Raw genomic sequence first — 6,000 nt, forward strand, 5'->3', positions numbered from 1 at the left:
AACAGTTGACCAAGGTAAAGAGCGGGAGGTTGAAGAACTCTGGGTATGGTTCTATTTTGACCGCCTTTGCCTTGGAAAAGATACCATTGATGCAACCGTAGTATATTGCACTCGATTTACCTTCACCTACTGAACCACGTATGCAAAGATGGGTTGACCATATGTCTAGGCATGCTGGTCAGTATCAGATTTCATTTTTTGATACCTTCTTCGGGTGGTTTGATCGTTAGGAGATGGTTTATTCCAAGTACCCATATGCTGGTATGGACTTCCGAGGTGACCCAGATTTAGTACTGCCGGCTGGCGAACAGTGGGGCGCCATTGGTAAATTATTTGACCATATCTCTGTTTATCGTTTTTCTCTTATAATGTCCTTGTGCTTTATTCTATCAAGACTTAATCAAACTCATGTTTTCATGCAGATGTTGGTCCTGTTCGGCCAGTAGTACGTCTGAGAGTGCCAGTTGTCGCCCCAGCAGGAGAGGGTGTTGGAAGGGCTATCCTTTGCGACCTCGATGTGGCCGAGACTCTCACAGCATTACAGGAGCAGGTTGAGGGCCTCACTCTTGGTATTCCAGATGTGAGGACTGACGAGTTGCCCTTGATGTTGCAGCGGCATACTACTGGTGTGCCAAGACGATGGAATCGACTCTTACACATGATCGCACAGGCTGTGACTTGCTATCACGAGCATCATTAGACTAGGGTGCCCCCTAGCGTTTTGAGTTTTTTGGTCGTTTGACCAATTTTGTCTTGGTTACAGAACATTATGTGTAAACCATAAACAGTTATATATATTTTTGATTTTTGGAGTTTTATTTTGGTTAAGTTGCATGATCCAAATGCAAACATTGATGGTATGCTTCTTTTTATAAGTGCTGCAAATGTCTATCTAACACATAATTTGCCAATGAGTCAGTTAATGTGTTTAAGTTTCTGAAAATATGTTGATATTGAATAAAATCAAATTGTCTTTCCAAAATCTTAAACCTTAGGAACATGCGATAAATAGCTGGATTTCGGACAGAGTAGATACCAATGAGTTGTAGTATGACGAGTTGTGAGTCTAGCCTGACAATCAGTCGGTGTATACCATGTGTGATGGCATCAGAGAGAAGTTCTATCAACGCGCTATATTCAGCGATGTAATTCGTTGATCGACCAATACATACCCCTCTGAAACTTACTAACTCGCCGCTTGGATCAAAAATGGCCCAGGCCGCGGAAGATAGGTTCCGCGAACTACGACTTGCTCTGTCGGCATATCCAACACATGAATCCAATAGGTTTGTCATCTGCAATAAATGTAAAAAGTGTATTACTTGACCAAAATAAACACTTTAGCGAAAACAAAAACATAACAAAAGCATACAGGTTACTATACTGAATTACACATAGTAACGCTTAAGGTACAACCCGTTACGAGGTTGCACCAGTGGAATTCCGTCATAATCCATTAACTCGTAGGCTCCTTTTGCTAAAACTCACTTAACAATATAGGGGCCCATCCATAAAGACTTAAATTTACCTGCTCCCAATTTATCGGATTCTTGGTCATAAAGCAAGGCCAAGTCGCCTTCTGAGAAGACACGAGGTTTGAAATTTTTGTCGAACTATGCTTTGACTCATTTCTTATGGGCTTCGTTAGCCAAAGCGGCATCACGACGGGTTTCATCCAATTGGATTAGTTCCAAGAAATGAGCTTCTTCTTCTGAAGTTCCGGGGAGGAGGTCAATTGCGAGTTTGAGGGATGAGATTTCACACTGGATTGGTAAGATTGCTTCCAGACCATATACCAGTTGGAAAGGTGTAAAACCGGTTGCATTCCTTACCGATGTTCGGTAAGCCCACAAGGCTGAGTACAGGATTAGGTGCCACCTTCTTTTGTTAACTCCAATCATCCTTTGCAGCATGCGCTTCAGGACCTTGTTGATCGCTTCAACTTGTCCGTTGGCTTGCGGGTAGTATGGAGTAGAGTTGTCGTGAGACAACCCTAGTTTGGCAGCTAATTCGACCATCATGTTATTGCGAAAATGCGATCCATGATCTGTGACTATAGCTTGTGGTACGCCGAATCTGGTGACTACATGATTGAAAAAGAAGAGGGCAGCTGTTTCACCAGTATTATCTAATGTAGGCATCGCCTCGGCCCATTTGGTAAAATAGTCAACTGCGACTATGATATACCCATGCCCCCCGGTCGAGGTGGGGTTACATGTCATGAAATCGATGCACCATTTGGCGAATGGCCCAACAACAACTATTGGCTGCAGAGGTGCAGATGGTCTTCTGGTTTTGCTATTGAAAATTTGACAAGCATGGCAACTTCTGACTGCGTTATGCAATCTTTAAACATTGTTGGCCAAAAGTATCCTGCTCGTAAGATTTTTTGCGCTATAGCATAACCGGATTGATGCCCCCCACACGCGCCTGAATGGCAATCATTCAGGACCTTTTCGGCCTCCTCATGCGTGAGGCACCTTCTCAGAACTGTATCGATACCGCGCGGTAAAGTGTATCACCGACGATCATGTAGTCTTTTGCTTGGTATCGAATATGTTTTTGTTCGGAGCGAGAGGTATTTGGCCTATATTTTTGGGTTTGGAGATAAATTATTATATCCCCATACCACTCATTGCTTGAAGATATCAGAAACAAACTTTCGTCCACGATCTTTTCTTCGGATGTTTCATCGTTGGATGACGATGGGAGATCGCATAATAATTCTGCGAAAACCAGAGCTTTCTTTGACTTGGATTTTACAAATTCCAGATCAAACTCTTGTAGGATTGCTATCCATTTTGAATATTTTCCCCCCAGCAACTATCGTGACAATATATAAGTCATGGGGTTGCAATCTGACAGAATGGTAGTTTTTCGAAAGAGGACATAGTGTCGAAATCTCTGTATCACTTGAACAGCTGTGAGCGCTAGCTTTTCAACATAAGAATATTTGCTTTCTATATCATTTAAGTTTTTACTTAAATAATATATAGGATGTTCGATTCCGTCGTCTTCTTGAACTAAAACCATTGCGATGGTCATATCTGCTGCAGCCAGATACAGGTTAAAGTCTTTTTTATAATCAGGAGTGTACATTAATGATGCTTTCATTAGGGATTCTTTTAAAGCATCAAAGGAAGCTTGCACAACCTGATCCCAGAAAAAGGGTACTTCCTTTTTCAAAAGACGCATATAACCTTTAGCAAGTTCGGCGTAATTTGGAATGAACCTCCTCAGAAAGTTTGCTTTCCCTTGGAGTTTCTGAATCTAAAGAAAATTTGAAGGTGGAGGCAAATTTATGATTTCCTGAACCTTACATGGGTCGAGACGAATCCCTTCCTTTGAGACTACAAAGCCAAGTAAACGACCAGAACTGACACAAAATACACATTTGTGTGGATTGAGTCATATCTTATAGTGTCGGCAACGTAGAAATATCGCTCTTAAATGCTGCAGGTGATCAGTCCGCTTTCGCTAATGAGCCGGAAGGTCGTCGAGGTATGGTTGAACGATGTTTTTGATGTCATGGAAGGCATAATTCATTTCCCTCTGAAACGTTGCCCCTGCATTCTTTAAACCAAATGGTAATTTTCGATATGCGAATGTGCTCCATGGACAAATAAATGCAGTCTTTGACTGGTCCTGTGGGCGGATATTTATTTGATTATACCCGGAGAATCCATCCATGAATGAAAAGATTTCGCATCCAGCGCATTCATCAATTATCTGGTCGATGAAGGGAGTAGGGTAGTTGTCTTTTGGACAAGCTTGATTTACATCCCTATAATCAATGCACACTCTAATTGTTCCTTGTTTTTTCATAACAGGGACAATATTCGATACCCAATCGGTTAGAGGAACTGGGTAAATGAAACCAGCATGGAGAAGTTTCTCAACTTTTGCCTTAATGGCAGCGGCTTTCTTGGGGTGCACCTGCCGTAGCCGTTGTCGTACTGGTTTGACATCTGGATACATCTTAATTTCGTGTTCAACGATACTCGAGTCAATGCCTGGCATTTCACTATATGACCAAGCAAAGACATCTCTGAATTCGTGAAAAAGAGCGTTATATATTTCCAGTTCTGAAGGAGAACAACATTTGCCAACATAAATATTCTCTACAACATCTGTTTTGGTCGAGATATTTATGGCGATAGTCTCTTCAATGTTGGACAAGTTTCGCTCGGAATCCACCGTGTTTACAGTATTTGATAGAAAATCAAAAACTGAAGGATGATAAAGGTCATCAGGAGTATCTTCTCCACAATCTGGAAGAAGGGAACGATGGTGGTAATCATCCCATGGTGCCCCTTCAATTACCATTGATTGAACAATTCCTTCGTCGATGTCATGCACTCTCGACCAAGGATCTGAAGGGGTGCCATATTCCTTAGACCTATCTATCCAAACACTCGATGAGTGTTGATTTGGGTTTGCCATCCAGGCTAGGAACATTGATTGCTACAATATTTCCGTTGGGCTCGGAGGCAAAACCATCGCATGATCCATGTCGATATCATTTTCTGAGATCTTTTTAGAAGATATCATATTGCAGGTTCCTACCGACGCTACTTCCGCCAGATTGATTGGAGGTGGAAGGGCGAAAGTTCCCATTAATATAGGATCTTTTAGTAGGCCTACTCCGATATTTTGAAGCGAATGGGGGCTTCCATGGATCATAGGAATGCTTCCTATAACTTGAGAACCATTGGGGAGGAAGTTTTGTTGATCGACGATTGTAATCCCTCCTTGAAAGGGAAATGCAATCTTCCTAAAATAGGTCGACACAACGGCAGCCATAGCATATATCCATGGTCTTCCTAGTAGGATGTTGTAATCAAGATTTCCATCGATTACTTCAACATCTATTTCTACTGTTTTCCCTCCTAGTTCAACCTTCAAGTTACTTAGAATACCATATGGGGTATATATTCTTCCGTCGAATGCTTTTAATGTTGTCGAAGATCGCGACAAGGTTGGAGATCCTAAAGTTTTCCAGCAACTCATCGACATAATGCATGTAGATGCCCCCTCATCAATAATTGTTCGATGAACAGTTTTGTTGAGGGCTTTCACTTGAACAAGGAAAGCTAGTTGAGCTGGTAATTAAGGATCGTATCATTTATGATCGAAGGATACAAGATTGGAATCCTTTGGGTCTATCCCACCAATGGCCGATAATAAATCCTGCTTTTGGGATGGGAAATTTTGTAGTACTTCAAGAGTCGACATAGTGGATGGAGATTGGGCCAAATCTTCCACTATATTATAATGCTGTGCTGCTCTAGCACGAGGATTAAATGTCGATTTGTGTACTACTCCCTTTGGCAGTTTTATTGTCAGTTCAGGAATGATGGGCGGCGCAACTTCTGTCGAAGTTGTTGTCGAACTACTAGGTTGATCTTTATCCTTGTTTTTCGACAGCTGTGGATTCCCATAATCTTTGTTCCTTGTCGATATCAAAGCATCATTTTGCTGTTTTGAAACCGACAACATTAGCACTTGAGACAGGGAAGCATTTCCACTATCAACCAGATTTGTTCCTGGATTTGGAAACGGATCAGTTAACACTGCGGAGGTTTTTGAATTCTTGAAGAATTTTTTAAGCTCAGCTCTGTGTGGACAATCTAGTGTCCGATGATCCTCATCGCATATCATGCATGGAAATTTTTGTTTCCTATTTCCAGGAGGGTTTGCAGAAGATTTTTCAGGAGATGATTCTTCCTGTTTCTTCTTCTTCCCTTTGCCTTTCTTCTTGCCCCCTGGTTGCTTGGTTTCTTTGCCTTTATCTGTCGATACGGCATTTACTTCCGAGGCAAGAAGTTCATCTTTTGCATTTTGACCTGAAATCTTACGGGCCTTTTTAGATGTATCCTTTGTCGATTTCGTGTCTGTTGCGCCAATCACGCCATCGTCGACATGAGAGTCATTGTTTGATTTAGGAGGAGGAGGAACTGAGAATTTCGGTCTAGGGGCGTCGGGTATTTTATTGTAGAG

This window comes from Pinus tabuliformis, chromosome 4_2 (assembly GCF_031772625.1).
Source record: "Pinus tabuliformis cultivar Carrire ecotype Pingquan chromosome 4_2, CPIR1, whole genome shotgun sequence".
NCBI classification, from domain to species: Eukaryota; Viridiplantae; Streptophyta; class Pinopsida; order Pinales; family Pinaceae; genus Pinus; species Pinus tabuliformis.